Here is a 20,703-nt window from a genome sequence, read left to right as displayed (position 1 = left end):
GGTGTGAAAGTGGAACCTGTAGCCCTGAGAGACAATATTCTGTACCCATTTGTCCTGGGTGATAATGTGCCAATTTTGTGAGAAAAGTGCTAGCTTTCCCCCTAAAGGTGCTGCCAAAAGGTAAGTGCTTGGCTTTTGAAAAGGGAAGTCATTGGGACTTTTTCCTATAAGGTTGTGACTTGTCTTCCCTTCCTTTGGGGGTTGAAGCACCCCATTGTCTAGGTCTGTAAGAGCCTTGTTGCTGAGATCTGCCTCTTGGGCGTCTGTATCTGCCTCTTTGAGGCCTGTCTGACACTGGAAAGGACCAATTTTTAGAAGGCCAATTTCTGCTAAATCTAGGTGGCTGTACCTGTAAGAAATCCCTTACTGTCTGCATTGATTTTGCCTTATCCTCCATTTTCTTTAATACCTCTTCTGCCTTAACGCAGTATCATGCTGTAAAGGAGCATCCAATAATTTGGCTTTAACATGATCAGGTAAACTTTGTTCTTTTAACCAAGCATGCCTTCGAATGACAGATCTGTAACTGCGGCTCTACAAGAAGCCTCTAATGAATCAAAACCATATTGCAGAGTATGTTTTCCCACTTGTTCAGCAGCATGCAATAAATCCTGCATTTCCTTACTGTCAGGACATTCTGAGCTTGCAAACATTTTCTGTTTTAACAAAGACATTAAGTATTGTTGGTATTTCAGCAAGTGATACTGGCAGTTCAAAGCTCTTACTGCTAAAGTTGCAGAAGTGTAAACTTTTTTCCCCCATCTATCCAGTGCTCTAGAATCCCTGTCAGAAGGGACTGGGTTTTTTGCAGTGGAAGCCTTTACTCCTTTGGGACCCTGAGAAATTGTTTCTGGGTCAGCAGCAGGGTTTTTATAAAGAAATTTATGAGAGTCTGGGACCCTATAGTACCAATCTGGCTTGACTGGTGCTGGGGGTAAAGAATCAGGAGACAAACTAGATTCAGAAAAAACATCATCAACAATATCTAACATAGGTGGTATAGCAAGGGGCCTGTGCTGTGGCAATAAAAGAAAATCTCTGAGCCTTTTCTTTGATTCTGAATAATCTTGGTTTTCCCAATGGAAATGCTCCCTCATGGTGTGCAAAGTTTCCCCAAAAGAGTAATCCTCAGGAGGAGAGGCTGAAGGGATAGATTCTTCAGCATCAGAATCCTCATAGGGAGGAAGAGAGTATCCCTGGTCTGAATAGGAATCAGAGGAAAATAGAAACCTGGTCAGAGGATTCATAGTCTGTATCCTGCCTAGGCCTTTTATCAGGAGGGGGATGGGAACCCCTGATCAAATTAATTAGGTCTTCAGCCATTTTGAGCATCTGTTTCTTAGGCAAGGATGACTGTCCAGGAGAATGCTGTACTTGTTTGTCTGTAATGATGTTTTAGACTTTGCCTTTGCTGCTGTAGTTGACTTGACAGTAAGCTGTGTAGGTCTGAAAACACCCTCAGAAGCCGATGCCTGCTCAGCGGCTCCTGACCCATCTGAGGGAATAGTTTCCGTAGGCCCAATACCTTGAGTTTCCAGAGGCCTAGTTGTCTCCACATGGGAGTCGGAGGCAGCCTGTGCCTCTGAGGTAATGGACATCAGGGGCTGCGAAAGCACCTCACTGAGAACCGGTGACTGGCCTAGAAGAGGCTTCGTCATCGGTTTTGGACCTCGGATGCCTGTCTTTTTCCTTATCTTTGCATTTTTTATGAATTCCGGTCGTCGGTTGTTCCGACGGCATTATGTAGTTAAACCTACGGCCAACGTAATGCAATGCATAATCAAACTGACGCTTAATAGTGCGTTTGTTGAATCTAGCACAAAACCGACACCTACTAACATCGTGGTCAGGGCGTAGGCAAGGAATACAGTAAGAGTGAAAGTCCTTATGAGGTATTTGCTTCCCACAAGAAATACAATTGTTAATTTTTACTGACATCGGTCTGGAGCAAAAAAAGTTTCCCCAATGGGGTACTTAGCTTTATTGAAGACTTTGGTTCTGAAATTTGATTTTGAAAATCTCAGGAGTAGGCCGACCGGCACTTGCAAACTGCTTTTGCTTCGGGCACCGCGCAGCAAAAAAGACTGAAGAAAATGGCGTCAGCTGCAACTTATATACCCCTGGCGCACTGACGTCAGGGAAGAAGTGACAGCAACTAACGCCGGACCAAGACTTTGGAATTCTGGCCGACTGCGGGTAGCCTGCCAGCATGATAACCCAAGTGTAATGACTGCAACAGTGAAACACGATGAACATCAACAGGTTGCTGTGGAACAAAGGGTCTTACGATGGTCACATGACTGGACTGAAGCCACCATCTGAGATCTCTCTTGCATGAATCCATTATCGTTACCTGATGGGGCATAGGAAGTTCCTGAAGAGACCATTGAGCAAACAGAAGCCACTGAAGGATTCTCATGTGCATGCTGGCTAGAGGGACAACAGTTATGGTTGATGCCATGGTTCCAAGACATGTTCAGACTACTTTTGCTTTTACTTTGCCCCTGGGAAGAATGTCGACTATTTGCTGTCTGAGGGCAGGCAAACTGTCGGGTGGAAGGCGAGCCATCTGCGCCGATAAATATAGTACATTGACAAGGCAACAAGGCAGATTTTTGAAAATTCATTGTTATGCCTAACTGAGCACAAAGTTCCAGTGTAGTGTCCCGGGCCTGCAGAAGTAAATGCTTGGTGGTGGCAGACAGGAGCCAGTCGTCCAGGTATGGAAACACTTGGAATTCCAGGCATCTCAGGAGAGCCATTACTACTGTCATGCATTTGATGAAAACTCTGGGGGCTGTAGTGAGAACAAAGGGCAGAGCTCAAAACTGATAATGACCAGCTCCCAGCCGGAAGCGTAGCTAACTCCTTGATGCTCTGTCCATTTTTATGTGGTAGTACGCATCTTCGAGGTCTATTGAGCACATCCAATCATCTTTCCCTAGAAAGGGAAGAATAGACTGCAGTGCCACCATTTGGAACTTGGACTTCTTTACAGATTCGTTCAACTTGCTAAGATCCAAAATGGGTCTTCAGTCCACTGTTCTTTTTGGTACCAGAAAGAATCTTGAGTAAGTTCCGAATCCTATTTGGTCTGCGGGGGACTTCTTGGATGACTCTTTTGTTTACCAACTCTTGGATTGCTATGGTTGCTTGTTCCCTCTGACTGGGTGGAACATCCAGGATTCTTCTGATGTGTGGAATGGGCTGGCAAAATGGAATGGAATATCCTCTGGATATTTTACTTTGTACCCACTTGTCTCTTGTGATATTTCACCAGGCTTCTGAGTACAAAGTTAATCATCCCCGACTGCCTTCAGAGAAGAGCAGGTGGGCCTCCTTTCAGGAGTGCTGATGGGGTCAGCCGCAAAAGGAATCACAGTCACCCTGGTTTTGCGGGCTCCCTCTGACATGTGGGTGACGTCTACCACTATTGCCTCCCTCTCTGCCCCTGGGGAAGGGTTCACCTCGTGAGTCTTGAAAAATTCTCTGGGATCTTTTGAACCACATCTTTCCACTCTTCTGGCTTTTAGGATAAAATCTTGAAGGTACGGAAAAACGTACTCCAACAACAGAGAGAGTTTTCCCTTCCTGCTTGCATCTGGTGAGTGTGTCCTTGACTTTTGGTCCAAAAACAGAGGAACCGTCAAAAGGTGCGTTGGTAAAGAAAGACTTGAAGAGCTCCGCAAAGTTGCGCAAGCGCATCAAGGAGTGCCTCCTCAGGGAAACCCCAGAACCCGCTGTCCTGCTCGCTCCATAGGATAGGATATTAGCCTCGTGGAGAAGTTGACTATGGAATTTAAGGTGGATAGCTGGGCAGTCACTTTTTCTGAGACCCCTGCAGCTAATGAACCTTGCAGAGTTTCTCCTAACTCCTTCAGGAGATCTCTTTGGAGTCTTGTAAAGTGTGTGAGGTAGTTCAGCGATCTGAGGATGAAAGTCGCTGACGAGAAAACACGCTTTCCGTATCTGTCCATCCTTCTAGAATCCTTATTTGTCGGATGGACAGATGAGGATGTCTCAGAGAGTTCCTTTTTGGTGGCTGCTGTTACAGGTACACATTTTGAAAGAAATTCCTTATCCAAAGGAGCTGACAGAAACTAACTTGGTCTCCTAGGGACTGGCTCTATAGTGTCTGGTAACTACCATGCCTTTCAACTAACCAAATCCATAAGCTCATCGAAAGGCGGAGAAACTCAGGAAACTGAAGGTCGAGATCCGAAGGCCTTCAGGTACACTGACTCCTCATAAGAAGGGTTGATGGGTTTTCCAGCCTCCTCTCTGTTTTAGGATCTCCAGGATATCTGAGAAAGAGATATCTTCAGAGGACGATTGTGGGGACCCTTTTGCTTCCTTGAGGTCAGTGTCAGAAGTGATGGACTCATCAGGGGAGTCTACATGCTTCCTCTTGCATGTCCTCTTCCCAGGTGGCTCCTTAGAAGGGTAGTCTGGGGAGGTCTCGGAAGAGTGGGTTTTGCCCGATGGAGCTTCCTGAGGCCCTAAATCTCTGGTGTCCTGAGGATGGGATGGTGTCGAAGCAAACGTCGGTGCCTGAGAGGGAAGAATGCCAGTATCCCTGAGTAGAGCTGCAGGAGGGGACAGCACACTTCTCATCACCTTGAAGGCTGATCCCCGGCTCCGAGGACACCCTCGGTTCCGAGGAAGTGGAAGAAATCCCCGGCAACAAGGAGATTGGCTCTGAGGCCAATGTAGGAGCTGACCTCACCCACACCAACGGGCAGACTTGGAATAAAACAGACTTGGGTCCGAGACTCCCCCCGGAGCCGACTGGAGAAAGTACAGTTGTGTACACTTACCATAAATGTAGAGGTTCAAGTGTATTCACTGTTGCAGTCATCACACTAGGGTTATCTGCCTGCAGGTAGCCCTCAATCGGCCTGAATATCAGAGTCTTGGAATTTCTGTGTCAGATGCTGTCACCTCATCCATGACATCAGATCGTCAGGGGTATAAAGCATGCAGCTGATGCCATTACATCAGTTTTTCTTGCCCCAGATGTCAGCTGCCCCCAAAATAGGAAGCAATCAAATGGTGTGGAACACCTCCATTAAAAAGTAAATACCATTTCCATAAGATATGGGCAAAAAAGAGGAAAGACAGAAAGTATAGAAAGACGGGGCTGGAGGGAGGGAAACCAGGACTGCAACAATGAATATACTCGAACATCTACATTTATGGTAAGTGTACACAACTGTACTATGTTTTTCGTGTTTCACTGTTGCAGTCATCACACTTGGGTAAATTCCCAAAGCTGAGGAAGGGTGGAGGCAGTCAAGAAGTAGTAGGGCTGGCTAGCAGGCCTTGTAAGACTGCTGTGGCAAATCCAGCTCTGGATTTAGAAAACATAGATAAGTGGTAATGCTTGGTGAAGGTGTGTACAGAACTCCAGGTTGCAGCTTCCAGGATGTCCCTGGTAGGGACTCCCCTGAGAAAAGCTGTAGAGGTTGAGATAGACCTAGTGGAATGAGGCCTGATCCCCTGTGTGGTAGGTTTTCCATAGTGTTTGTAGAAGAAACGGATGCAGTGTGCTATCCATTTAGAAATGGTTTGTTTCGAAATGGCCTTGCCCTCTGCCTCTGTAGCAAACCTGACTAGCAGGTAGAACCTGAGCTGTCTGTGCACGTCCAAGGAGTGCAGGATCCTTTCCCCTTTATTCTAAGGATTAGGAAAAAAAGTTGGCAAATGGATAGATTGGTTTAAATTAAAGCCACACTGGATACCACCTTGTGCATAAAAGATGGGTTAGTCCTGTGGGAAACCCTGTCCGCATGAAAGATAATGAAGGATTCCACAGCCATAAGGGCCTGTAACGCAGAAACTCTTCTTGTTGAAGTGATGGCTAGCAGTAAGGCTGTTTTCCAAGAGAGGAATTTTAACTCTGCTGTAGCAGCAGGCACAAAAGGGGGAAGCGTGAGCTTCTCTAGTACAAAGTTAAGGTCCCAGGCAGGAGTGGGAGCTCTCCTTAGGAGGTCTTAAATTGTTAGCTCCTCTCAGGAACTGTTTGATCAGATGGTGAGAGAAGAGGGGCGGCTCAGTATGGTAATGAGCTGAGATGGCAGAGGCATGAATCTTAATTGATGAGAAGGATAGGCCTTTGTGGAACAGCTCTGCTAAGTAATCTAGGATTTGAGGCAAGGAGGGCATGGCTGTGTTCTTCCCTTGAGACTGGCTCCAAGAACAGCATCTATTCCACTTTTCTGAATAGGATTTCCTAGTACTGGGCCTCCTGGCCTCAAGGATAACATCCAGCACCTGTTTGCTGAGGGCTGCTGGCGATGTATTCAGGGAATAAGCCAGGCTGCCAGGTTCAGGGTTTGCAGCTGAGGATGCAAAATCTGTCCCTCCTGCTGGGACAGCAGAGAGACGGTCTGATGTAGGTGCCAGGGTGGCACTGTTGTCAGACTGAGTAGGAGTGGGTACCAGTGCTGGCGTGGCCAGTCTGGTGCAATAAGGATTGTCCTTGGCCTGTCCTGTTTGATCCTGAGGAGTACGTTTGGAAGGAGGGGCAGAGGGCTAAAGGCATAGATTGAGAGGTTTTCCCATGTGAAGGATAAGGGTATCCACTTTCCAAGCTTGGCTGTGGGGAATTCTGGTGCAAAATTTAATTATTTGATGGTTTTGGGTGAGACACAAAGAGGTCCACCTCTGGAGTCCCCCACCTGTGTATTAGAAGTTTGAATGAGGTTTGGTTCCAGTTTCCACTCGTGTGGGTCTATTAGATTTCTGCTTAAGTCTGCCAGTGAATTTTGTTTGCCTGGCAGGAACTGAGCTTGCTAGTGCACTTGGTTGCTTAAGACTGTGTTCCACACAGCCATGGCTAACCTGCAGAGTGGGTAGGAGTGAGTTCCCCCCTGCTTGTTTATGTACCACATAACTGTGGTGTTGTCTGTCTTTATCAGGAGTTGTCCTGGCAGGATAAGGTATTTGAAGGCTGTCAGTGCATTCTGTACAGCTAACATTTCTTTTTGATTAATATGCAAGTAAATCTGTCCTGGGCTCCAGTGGCCCTGAATGCATCTGCCAGCCATGCGGGCCCCCATGTGTAGTCTGGTGCGTATGTGGTCAGGGTTTGGGTGGCATGGGGTAGAGTAAAATGCAGTCTCTTGTTGTGGTTGCAAGCCTCTGCCCACCAAAGGAACTCTGTCCTTAGGCAAGGAATGATAGGAATCACCTTTTCCAGGTCCTGGGAATGTTGACACCAGAGACTTTTTAAGTACCACTGAAGTTTCTTCATATGCAGTCTTGCATATGGAATCAGTAGAATACATGAGGCCAAGAACCATAGGGCTTGCAGTATTTTTCTTGCAGATAGCTGGGTTTGGGTGATCAGTAGTTTGAAATAAGTTGTCAAATAAACCTACTTTTCTGGAGTGAGGAATGCCATCTGGGAAGCTGTGTTCAAGCTTGCTCCCAGGAATACAATCTTTTGGCTGGGTACCAGATGTGATTTCTTTTCGTTGATGGTATACCCCAGAGAAGTTAGGAGTCTCTTTAAAAATGTCAAGTGCTGAAGTAGCAATTCCAGACTGTCTGCCTGAATCAGGCAATTGTCCAAGTATGGGTAAATTTGAATATTTCTCTGCCTGCAGTAAGCAATGACTGGAGCCAGGCACTTTGTGAATACCCTTGGCGTAGTAGATGAGCCAAAGGAAAGTGCAGAGAACTGATAGTGCATAGAGCCTGCACTGAAACGTAGATATTTCATGCAAGATTCCCTTATGGGGATGTGCAGATAAGCTTCTTTTAAGTCTAGGGTGACTAGCCAGGAGTCCGTCCTTGGCTAGCATAGGAAGGAGCTGCTGGAGTGTAAGCATTTTGAATTTTGGTACCACCAGGAAGGTGTTTAGGGATGACATATCCAGAATAGGGCACCAAGAGTTCTTTTTCCTGGGCACCAGGAAAAGCCTGGAGTAGAAACCCTGTCCCTTTTGCTCTGTTGGCACAGGTTGAATAGCTCAGATACTGAGAAGAGAAAGTACTTGCTTTTGGGCCTCTGTCCACTGGTTTGGAGGAAGGTCTGGCAATCCGCTTGGGGTTGGCAGGAATGGAAACAGAAACTGTACCCCTGGGATACAATGTTTAAGACCCATCGGTCTTGGGTAATATGCTCCCAGTTTTTTGCATGCAAGGCAAGTTTTCCTCCTAGGGGTGCAAGTACCTGGGCAAGGCTGGGAAGGATTAAGGACAAGTCATTCTGAACTTTTTCCATAGGGGGGTGGCTTACCACTCCCAGTTTTTGAGGAGGAAGCAGTCCATTGTTTAGATCTGTGCATACCATGAGACTGTAGTCTTTGTGGTCTGTTGCCCCTGGGTTTGGGCTGAGAAGGTCTGGAAGGGACTGGAAAGGACCAGTTTTTTGAAGGTCAATGCCTACTGAATCTAGGTGGCTGTACCTGTAAGAAATCTTTAAAAGTTTGCATGGATGTAGCCTTTTCCTCCACCTTTTTAACAACTTCTTCTGCTTTAGAGCCAAACAAACATGATTGGTTTAATGGAGCATCAAGTAATTTTGCCTTTACATGGTCTGGCAAGATTTGTTCCTTCAGCCAAGCATGCCTTCTCAGAACAAACCCAGTGACAGCAGCCCTGCAAGATGCTTCTAAGGCATCAAAACCACACTGCAAAGTATGTTTACCAACTTGGTTTGTAGAATGCATTAATTAGAAGTCATTATTTTCTGCACAATCAGGAATCAACAACACTGTTTGTTTACTTAGATCAATAATATGCTGCTGGTACTTCAACATGTGAAATTGGCAATTTAAAGCCCTGATGGCAAGAGTTGCAGAGGTATAAACCTTCTTACCCCATCTGTCTAGAGCCCTAGAATCCCTGTCCGAATGGGTAGCGTTTTTGGCTGTAGAAGCCTTAATACCTTTAGGTCCCTGGGAAATGGTCTCTGGATCCGCAGTGGGATTATTAGAGAGAAATTTGTGAGGGTCAGGTACTCTATAGTATCTGTCAGGCTTTCTAGGAACAGGTGGTAAAGGGTGGATTCCATGAAGAAATCATCTACAATATCTAAGACGGGGGAATAGCTAGAGGCCTATGCTGAGGCAAGTCTAAAAATTTCCCGAGTCTCTTTTTGGACTCTGGGTAGTCCTGGTATTCCCAGCGGAAATGCTCTCTTAGGGTATATGCAAGGTTTCACTAAAAGAAAGGTCCTCTGGCGGGGAGGCTGAGGGAATTGAATCCTCTGCATCTGAGTCCTCAAAGGTCGATAAGGGTATGTCCTGGTAATCACAGGGGTCAGAGTCATCAGACTCATGGTCTGAAGAATCAGAAGGAAAATCAATTCTTTGTCTTTTAGAGGGGGGAGGCTGATCTCCCCTAATTAAAGTAATAAGACCTTCAGCCATTCTAAGCATTTGTTTCTGTGGCATGGGAGCTTGAGAATGTGCTTTGGTCATCAGTTTCCTAGGCGTAGTGCGAACTCCGGGCCTGAGAAATTCAGTAGATTTAGTCATGAACGAAGTAGTCGGCTTGATACGAACATCGGAAGGTCTGAATGCACCCTCAGAAGCCGGTGCCTGCACAGCGGCTCCGGACCCATCCAAGGTTGAGACATCCGCAAGTTCCACAGTCAAAGAAGCATCTTGCGGCATACCGGACTCCGAAAGGGTCTCAGTAGAGGCCAGCGAATCTGTAGAAGCAGGTAACAGGGGCTGCGAAAGTGCCTCACTGAGTACCGGTGGACTGGCGACTAGCTTAACGGAAGCATCAGCAGTTTTGGACCCATGCGGTCTGTCTCTGTCTTTATCTTTGCGTTTTTTCAGAAGATCGGTAGTCAGATGGCTTACCAAAGCCATTTCAAAATACGGAGAATGAGAGCGAAAGAATTTAGAGACAAAAATAGCTTGGTGACGAATAGTTTGGGTGTTGAACAAGGCACAAAACTGACAGCTAGGGATGTCCTGGTCTGGGCCTAAACAGGTGACGCAGTAAGAATGAAAATCTCTGTGAGGTATTTGCTTTCCACAGGCAAGACAATTGTTAACTTTTTCTGACATTGGTTAGAGCAAGAAAAAAGGATCCACACCGGGGTACTTAGCTTTAGAAGACTTTAGGTTTGAAACTCGAAAAACAAAAATTTCAGGTAGCTGCCGACTGGCACTTGCAAACTGCTTCTGCTTCAGGCTCCAGCATGGCAAGAAAAGCTGATGTAATGGCATCGGCTGCATGTTTTATACCCCTGACAACCTGACGTCATGGATGAGGTGACAGCATCCAACGCAGAACTCCCAAGACTCTGGTATTCGGGCTGACTGAGGGCTACCTGCAGGCAAATAACCCTAGTGTGATGACTGCAACAGTGAAACTCGAAGAACATCTATGGCTCCTAGACACTCCGGACGGCACAAAAAGTGTCGGAGCAGGCAACAGTTCCGAAGAATCCTAAAGGGGTCTCGGAACCGAAGGGTTAACCGCAAGAGGTATCTGGCATTCCAACTCTGAAGATCCAGCTTGGCTCGGAGGAGGAATAGTGGATGCAGTCATCTTAGGTGGCTCCGAGACCGGAGGGGTCGGAGCAGAGAAAAATTTTGCCAGCGCAGGTGACTTCAAAAGCCTGTGCACCACCCTGTTCACATCGTCATCTGATAAGCTCCTAGAGGATCTGGATGAAACAGTGGGGGATCGAGACCTTTGAAGAATAGGGGATCTCAAAGTTGGAGATACCGGTTTTAATTCAATGGACCGGGTCCGAGAAGTAGTCTCTATCGGTTCTGAAATCTTTGGAACCGAAGAGCTACATTTGTCTACACCGATTGTCTCCCTCGGTTCTGAAGGCAGTGGAGCTGAGAAGATATATTTCTCAGTCAATTTAGGCAATTTCTTTGGAGGCTCTGAATGAGCCGAGGAAGAGGATGAAGAGGAAGGTCTTTTGGACTTGTCACTAGTAGTTGGAGAAGACTGTAAAGCTTCATCAAAAGAAGGCTTTGTTAAACCTCGGAAAATCAGTTTGTTTTTCCTCTCATGTAACACTTGAGAGCTGAAGGAGTAACAAAAACTACAGGATTCCTGCAAGTGAAAAGCACCTAAGCAGTACACCCACACACTGTGCCCATCAGTTATAGACATTTTTTGGGAGCATTGTTGGCATTTCTTGAACCCAGAGACTTTGGGTTCTTTATCTCTGGACTCTTTAGACATGTTGAAATTGCAATAAAATTATACCAAAAAAAAAAAATCTAAGCTAAACACAGCAAAAAAAAACAGTACAGGGAACTAACAGTTCTACCCTCTAAGTTAAACGGGCGCTAGGCCCTCTAATTTAAACGGACCTAGCCGAGCTGACAGGGAACAGACAACACAAACCCTCTAATAAAAAATGGGTTACTTTTAACTCTCTAACTTAAATGAGCTAAAAGGGAAATACACAATTACCACAAGACCTGACAGGGATATGAAAGGCCTAGTGAAAAAACGACGGCCAATAAGTAACAACACAACAGGCGATAAACAAATTATGCCAAAAACCTACAGAAAGGATTAACTGTCTAAACTAAGAGCTACAATAACTCTAATAACAAGAAATTTGTTAAAAACAGCTATTAGTAATGTAATCAAAAAACACTTCGCCACAGCTAGGAAGAGAGCATCCAAACTCATCAAGTGGCAATCTGGAGGTTACTCCAATGCATTGTGGGATAGGTATTCAGCCACGAGCCAAGTCAGAGACTTTAAGCTAGTGTACTGGCCGAGTCGAAGCAGAGTATCGGCTCCTGACCCACCCAAGAAAGAAGGTGAGAGGGACAACATAACATCAACATGTTTTGTTAAACATGTCCTCCGATGCAGACAAATATTTTATCCCCCTAGAATGATACCAAAAGATAAGCCACCAATTAAAGTCAATTATCTTCTGTTAGTATTGTGGCATCATCCTTGGTGAAGAAAGAATAATGTTCAATGTTAGGTACATACAAGCCTGTGACACACAGTCCAAGAGCTTCATAATGTCTCTCTTCATATAGTCTAGGGAGCTATGTCTCAGGTCATTTACACCTACGTGGACTATGACTGAATCATACTGGTACCTACATGGATTATGACTGAATCAGACTGGTACTTGTGGTGCAATGACTTGAATGCATGCATATCTTGGTGGATCCTGGCCCTTGACAGGCAACAGACTATTTTCTTCTTGTGCAGCCTGATGAGTGGGGCATCAGTATGTCATACAATGGAGTCCCCTATGATTAGGGTCCTGGGTAGTGCATTGGCTTGCCTTATGGGCTTGGTAGTTGAGGCTCCATTGGGTGTGACTGTATTTTCATGTGTTAGGTGCTATTTCAGTTCATTGCCTTCAGGTTGGCTGATGTGAATTTTTGCAGATGGAATGTCTAGGAGGTCTTCAGGGTTTGGGAAGATTGCATTTAAGCACCTCAGCATAAGAAAGTCTATGTCTGGGGTGCAAAATATGTGTGGTGGGTATACTGTGTGTGCGTCTGACAACCACATTATTATATATGTATGCAAGAGTTTTGCCTCCAGAGACACTTAGTACATGTATCTCTCATGTACTGCATTTGTTTCTTTGAGGACTAAATGGCTGTCAATGAACATTTGACAACTTTCACATTGTCTCAGTACACCCACATCCACCAAACTGGCTGTGGGGAAACTGGGAAAGTGCATATTCATGATATCAAATCCTTCCCTAGGTGAGCTACAAGGGGTTAACAGTAGACTGACTAAGGGTGCTTTTGGGGCTAAAGACTACACGAGGTTACATAATACTTAATTCAAGGTGCAGTGCTCTTCAACATGCAAATTAGCGCTATGTGCTACTCAATGTGCAAAGTAGTTCCTCTAAACTTGTCAAGTTACTGGTACACCTTTCTGATGTGGTTTTATAGGGAAAATTTGGTTTCTAGGTATCTACATCCATAAAGGGTACTAATAACTACTTCTACATGGTGGGCAGCAGCACAAATGATCCAATTTTATACAGGCACTTAAAACACAGTAAACTGGCTTCTACATCCTCTTGTCAACAAAACAACTACATTTACAGTTTTCTTATGCATTTCCCAACTCAAACAGACCAGGCCACCACCTACTGCCACTAAATGGACTACCCTAATACTCTTAATGCAAACATGCAAAAAAGACTACTCGAGAGTGTAACGGTACCACAAATCAAATTAAACTACCTGGACAGAGCAAATTCAAGTATCAGACACCTTTGAAATGCTTTAAAGTACAAAATTAACAACTAAAGCAAAAACTACAGAAGCACTCTATAACAGTTAACTGAAGTGCAAAAATAATAAAATAAAACTCTTAACTGTCAAGAATGGAGCAGGGTTAATTCATGATCCCCTTAAAATACAGCAAGGGTGCCAAGCAGATGGCAGCTCTGGGAAAATGAACAGGAGACAATTTTGCAATAAAGGAGGTATACTCCACAGCAATACTGGCTCACTGAGGGGCCACCGAGCATTGCGGATCTATGGCAGACAACAGCAATAATAGAGGGGAGTGAGGAACTTTGGAAATCAGATTATTATAAGGGGAGGAAGCTAGAGACACAGACTTTTACAACAACAAGAAAAGGGTGGGAGTGTTGGGGAAAAATTCAAGCTGCAAGAAGCTGGCTAGCTAGAGAGGGATCTAATCAAATAAATTCAATATTGGAGCGCTAGTCCTACGACTCTGAGCTACAGGTCAATGGCCCCAGCTAGGTTATAATTTCAGAAACTTACTTTAGCTCAATGTCTCATTGGGGGCTTGTGCAGGTATGCAACTTTAAGCAAATAAATGATTAACAGAATACAAGACACTAAGCAAAACTGGAATATAAACAGCAGTAAAAGCAAGCAAGCACCAATCCTAGAGCAGATACTTACTCCCACTACTGCAATTCTACTATAGTAACAGTTTATGGAAAAAAGTGAATAAATGAAGCTCGGACCTGGCAGTAGTTCACAGTTCTGCCACAGGTGTAAATGAAATACAAGACCAAGGTCCAACACGGGGTTCAAAATGCAAGCAACCAGCTTTTACAAGTAGTTCTACTTATTGAGCTAGAAGTGCAGCATAATGTCTAAACGATGTTTATTGCAGTGATTAGCAATCATCCCACAACTGCAAAAGAAGCTGCAAGACTAAAGTCCCAGAACTAAAAAAATGCAAATAGACAACATTTTTGAATAAAATATTAAAGCAGAAAAGTACAAAAACTTTACATAAAACTGAAATAAAAGATTTTTCTTTTATTTTTGACGAAAAGCTTATTTTTCACATTTCAGGGCTTTCTATGAGTGTTACATAAAAGAACATGGGTGGGAGTATCTCTTTGCTGGCGAAAGCAGTATGCAACCAGAGCCTACTAAAGGCCTACAACCTGGAATCTTTTCAAGTCTGTCTATTCTTGGAAAGGCTGACAGTGATATACAACTTAATAGACAAATAACCAAAATTATTGTTTTATTTTTTTTCCCACTCCCACAGTTAACCATCAGTTGCCAGTAGCTCCTCTCCTCATTCAGCAGGTCTACAAGACCTACCTTAGCATCTCCCATGAGCAACCTGACTCAAGACAAGGGCTGTTGAGGAGATCAAGGACACTGGTGCAGAGTCACACTGCCAGGGTTGTGCCCTAAACCCCAGTGCCTTACAAGCTCCACAATCGCTGCTTTTGGATGGTACATACTAACTTTAGCACAATCTCCCAATCAAGCAATACACACATTGCACAGTGGAGCTCACCAAGCTCTTAATGCTACTATTACAGCAAGCCTAGGTATCCTCCCTCTTTGCAAGGATGGGCAAGTCAGCATCAGTTGCATTTTACCATTCTCCTAAACAATTTTCTCCAGCACCCATGCTGCTAGTCAAGTTCAAGTCATTTGGGGCACAGTATGGGATTTACACCTCTGCTCACAGTGCTGTTTTACTTTTTGAGCCAAATAAGCTAGTGTCACCTTATGAAAAATAAATCTGCATTTTATAGAAATCCTGCCTCCAGTGTCTCTTTGGGTTCTACACTTGTGATGTGTTCATGGACAGATGGCCAGAGATGGGAAATATTCAGATACTTACAGCACCTCTGCTGCTAAATGCAAACCTTATTTGGGATATTACTTCCCTACAGCAATGTAACTATTGTGCTTTAGGAATAGTTTTCTGGTGACCCCAGCCATGGAGGAATTATGCAAAGAAGTGTGGACTGATGAAAGCCTCATGCAACTACAAAACAACAACTAGCTGCAATGATCAATGTAGCCACCTAACTCAAGACTATGCCCACTATGAAGAACCTAACCATGGAAGATTACCTGGATTCCTACTTTGTGTTTCTTGAGCTCTACACTACCACAGAGAACTAAAAACAAGAAGAATGAGCAAAATTCTGGTCAACTCAGCTGAGAGGTGAGGCACTGAAAAGGAACATTGACATGGATCAAACTGATTACATGGACTATGGCAACGTAAAGAAATTTTGGCCAGGACGGTTATAACACCAGAGTAGGTGGCAGGTTGAGCAGAGGGTTAAGTTGTCAGCTATAGTTCTGTTATACAGGGTTTGATTCCCTCAGCCCTCATTTGCATACTGTGTGATCTGAGCAAGTCACTTAACCAGACAATGTTTGGGGGCAATTAGGAATTTGGCTAGTCTCCTCAATGATTCTCTGGACATCAAGCCTTGTAACTATCTATGAACCTAGAAGTAAAAGCAACAGAATTTCATTAGACTTATAATGAAGATAAACCAGTAAGAGCAAAGATATGTGATCTAAGGAATATTTTAAAGTTTTGGCTACAGCCAAAGTGAATTGCTTCTGAATGGGCATGGTAAGAAAAGATTGCTCGTCATGACTGCAAAAATACAACTGGAATAAGCTGCTGCTTCTTTTGACCAGGAATGTCTATCTGGCCTTCAGGTGCTCTCTGTACTCTCTACAAACTGATCTTGAAGAACCAGATGATATGCTAGTTCAACCATTTCCTGTTAAACAGACCCGAATAAAGCACTGTGGTTCGCAATGTGTCACAATAATAAACTTCAAACAAGATGAGCAGGCGTCAGTATCACTCTACTCAAAACAGATTTAAAAACAAAGAAGACCTCAAGAGTACACCACCTTTCAATGGAGTCTGCCTGCTACAATGGCACTTAATAACTATGAGACAGAAAGTTAAGTACACAGTCCAGGGAAACAAAAACGAAGGACAAATCTTCACTGCCATGTCTATCACTTCAAAACTAGAGGACTGGTCACCACAAGCAGTACCAAAACCAGCATCTGCACATCTCCCAAAGGATGAACTCCTCCCCTAAATCAAATAATGCCCTTGTTTCTCCCTCCTCGCAGCTGCAACAGCCAAGATGAAGCTTTTGTATAGGAGCCGATGTACAAGCCGCCCGAGGGCAGGAAATCCCACAACAAGAATACTGCAACATAGGAAAAGAAGGATATATAGTTGGAGTTGAAGAAACCCAGTCTTTGAGATCCAATGAATGCAATCCTCGGAGCACTCTGATCCATAGTCACTGAATCTGAAGGCCACATGGAAAAGAAGTAACAATCCATTGAAGGGGGTGGGGGGGGCAACCAAATCCCCAGCAGCTGTCTGTGTTGGGAGGACCCCAGCTGGATCCAGATTCCTCAGGAACATCATCATCATCATCCTGTCCACGTTTGATTCGGACAGGCTCCTGCTTGACCATACCAATCTTCAGGAAGAGGCCATGGAATAATGCCTAGAAATCCTTTCACAGGATCTCTCCTGTAAGAAGGGAGATCTCAGCCTGGAACTAATGGGTTCTAGAGAGAAACTGGGTCTGGAAAAAGTAGTAGTTACAGACCTAATCCTAAAATGCTCTGAGATCAAAGATGCATCCAATGACAGACACCTTCAGAGCCAGGCCTGACAGAGCTGTCAAATCAGAAGAGTGCTTCGTAGCCTCTCTTTCACCCTATGCTTGTCAACACTTTTCTTGTGTTCTTTGTCCTCTTTACCTTTAGACTTTTTCTCTTTGCCCTTTTTCTGAAGGCTTCTTGCTGGAAGGGCAAGAAGAAAGTTAACAGAGGTTGCCTTCACCTGCTGAAGCAGGGAGAAGCCCCTGCAAGGAGAGTTTTGATCACCTATCAGACAGAAATCTGGCCCTGAAACTGGAGCAGCACAGCAGTTCTTATAGGTGTGTGGCTCCCAGGTAGTAGGGCCACAATACACCATAAGGTGCCAAATCACTAAGCACAAGAAGAGGTTAAATAGAGAGGGGACCCAGGTTGACCCAGTGTTGACACTTGACTTTACTCCCAAAGTAGAAGTGAAAGAAGACACACTTCACCTTGCCCATCTGATCATGGACTGAAGGGAGATCTATCATCCAGATCTGTTCCCCTTTACTCTTCACTTGTCAGCCATGATATCGCAGCATAATCCCCATTAAGCCCCATCTCACCCGCATGCAGCAAGACAGACGACTGCAAAAACCAAAAGGAAAAAGGCTAGGAAACCAACCCAAAAAGGGACAGACTGCCAGAGAGAAGAGCCACTCCAGCTCTGAATGATGGGTTCGTCCTGTGCCCAGGTGACATGTGTGACATGATACAAGCATGTCCAACCGAATGAATTACGACATGCTCCACCAAAAATCCAAATCCACCAACCACCAGAGCAAAGCGACTTAACCCTTAGCACGATATATTATATAAATGTAACGTGCTGATAGTTATCATATCAAGAGAGACTCCTTGCTGATGTTGATAAAATAACGGTCCATGCGGGAAGAAGACCTCGCTGACTTGTTCAGAGGAAATTCACCTGTGGATGGTGGAGATCGAGGTTTCCCGGGGAATCATCTATGTGTACACTGCTGGACACACACACACACACACACACACACACACACACACACACACACACACACACACACACACACACACTACAGTGTGCATCTTGGGAAGTTATCTTATGACCATAGGAAATGCACTTTTTGAATCTGAATGTCTTGTTTGTCACATGGAAAAACAAGAGTCACCAAACAACACCTATAAAGCCAAGAAACACTAATTGTAAAACCGCTAACACTGATTACACCAAAAATGTCAGTCACAAAGCACTTGTTGAGTATTACCAAACATAAGTAAAAACACAGGAGAAAATCCAACAACAGTACTAACAAATCTAGAGTCCTCACAGCAAAGTGAAAGAGAAAAAGTAGAGAAACAACAAACCTTTTTTATTTTTTATTTTTGCTGGGGTACTGTGGAGGAGAAGATAGAAAAATAACCACACAAAAGGTAGAGGAAACAGAGAAAAAAAAGCTATCCAAGAAAAAATGCCAGAGACTATCAAAAACACCACACATCTGACAAAACTCTGAGGAGATCTACATCTGTAGCATTTGAGCATCAAATGAAATCACACATATTTCAGTGATGGAGGGGAGTATGGGTAAGGGGAGGAGCCTGAGCCTACTGCAGCAGTGATCAAATGATGAACATATATTTATACGGTTAGTACTGCATGATTATTTACAAGTGCAAATGTGACTCCTGTTGACATGATAAATACTTTCTGTTACAATGATTCTAAATAAAGTCAAAGCTAACAGCCAAAGGATTCACTGTTCTGATCTAGGATACAGCTGTTACTTCTTACTTGTGTCTCTGTTTTCAGCAAGGGCTCCAGTTCTCCCCCAAACATACCACAGACATGTTGATAACAGAACTATGAATGTTTAAATAGCCCCCCAAGGTGTGGTGTGCGTGTGTGGTGTACATGCCCTGCAGTGGACTAGCATCCTATCAAGGAATGGCTTCTGGTTTAAATTTGTTTACTGGGACAGTTTCTGGCACATTAGGACTAAGAAAGGGGGGAGGACTAAATACATATGTCTGGACAGAAGAACAGAATGCAGAAAGCCTCTCTTCAGCACTCAATACTGTTCACATTCTTGAGAATGTTCAGAAACTACCACTACTGGATAACCAAATTTACCGCTTAGACAATGCAGCACTCCATTCCACCCCACCCCCAATCTGCATAACTAGCCAACTGCTTCTTTTACTTTCACCAAACTGGCATATTCGCTCACACTTGAGGACTGGTCGTTGTCCCATGAGTTACCACCACACCAAACACTAAGGACACACTAGGCCCCAGCCAGGGTGAAAGTCCTACACTTCATTCATTTTCTTTCCCTCAAGCTTCTGACTACTAGGGCGGCACACTGGAGCATCAGATGGCGTTGTCACCTCACAGCAATCGGTTCTCCATTTCGATTCTCGGCTGGGGTCTCTTCTGTGTGGAGTCTGCATGTCCTCCCTGTGTTCATGTGGACTTCCTCCGGGTGGGTCCTGTTTCCTCCCACATTCCAAACATATGCAGTAGGTGGACTGGATTCTCTAAACTGGTTATATGTGCGAGTGTGTGGTACGGAAAAACAACTATGGCAGGGCTAGCCACCCAGTGGTTGGAACCTTGGCTGTAGATAATTGTCACTGTTAAAGTGATACCCCAACCCCTTATGTAAGAATGGGAAAAAAGGGTTACGGATGGATGGAAGCTACTCAACCCTTCCAGCATAAATGTTGAGCCTAACTCCTTTCCAAGGCAGATAGGTTATCTATTTCTCAGCTCTCCAGCTTCAGTCTTCCTAAGAGACAGGAGTCAGGTAGGTAGGGAACAGGCTAGTCAGTTGGTCAGGTGGATCAACTTAACATGGTCACTGCAGTGGCACTATAAGTATCACAACTGCTGCAATTCTAGAATCATGCATGCACACTGCTGCATGTGAAGCCCCTGGACTTTTTTTTAGTGTGAACGTTGTTAAATCATCTGCTGACAGCAATACAGCTGTCCTCCAGCAGATGTTATTAATGTAGTCAGCTAATGCTGACACCCCCCCCAAAAAAAAGAGGATCCAGCAGGCACAAGCTACTCAAACTCATCCTCCCAACCTGGTCCTTCCAGTGTCTATGCCACTAATCGAACATGGGCCATGTGGGTTACAGTCAGAGCTTCATACCTCTACACCACAGAGCCAGGTGAAGTACTATAACTAGATTATTTTTCCACCTTAATTTTAACCAGTCAAGGCAAACAGAGCAAGAATAACAATAGAAGCTTAACAGTATTTTTTTCAGTTTCTATGATTCTAAGAATGGACATCACCATCTGAATCCCATCCCCATCTTTGCATAATGAATATGTTGCACCCCCCCTTTAAAAACGTCACAACAGACAGGCAGCCAAGATATTTGCACTAACACCTGCCTAAACAGATTTTAATCATGTGCATAAACTCTACACATCTTACATGACTGTTTTCAGTGATCAAACTTCCAAGCAAGGGACTAACTAGGTAAATTATCTTATGTCACAACTATGGCATTAATTTTCAAAGTAGCATCTTCGAATACCTAATGAGACATCTGAAAAAAACAGAGATAACTGCATATTTTAAGCAGTGCTGATTTTTCTAGGAAAAAAACTACCTAGGCACTGACAATGCTTCCAGCACTGCTAAGAAATTAAATTACAGAAAACAAAACAAACCTGAAGGAACAAAAGATGCAAAAAAAAAAAAAAAAAACTGCTAATGTGTGTCTAGTCATTTTATGAAGTACATATCTGCGGGGTTGCAGTTTAAATTGGTATCAGTGAATAGAATGCAAGCAGGGGTACTCATTTAAAAATTCGGGAAAAACTTTATTAAGAATT

At 44.2% G+C, this 20,703-nt stretch overlaps 1 protein-coding gene across 3 annotated transcripts in view; it reads right to left on the bottom strand.

The window, feature by feature from the left end:
* Positions 1–20,703, bottom strand: part of FOXK1 (forkhead box K1) — a 1,462,137-nt gene that overhangs the window by 997,703 nt on the left and 443,731 nt on the right. The window lies entirely within an intron of this gene.

The sequence above is a fragment of the Protopterus annectens genome, chromosome 12.part0, assembly GCF_019279795.1.
Source record: "Protopterus annectens isolate FY-2018-M chromosome 12.part0, PAN1.0, whole genome shotgun sequence".
In the NCBI taxonomy this organism is placed as follows: domain Eukaryota; kingdom Metazoa; phylum Chordata; order Ceratodontiformes; family Protopteridae; genus Protopterus; species Protopterus annectens.
The sequence above is the reverse complement of the archived record's forward strand: the minus strand, read 5'-3'. Positions and strand labels throughout refer to the sequence as shown.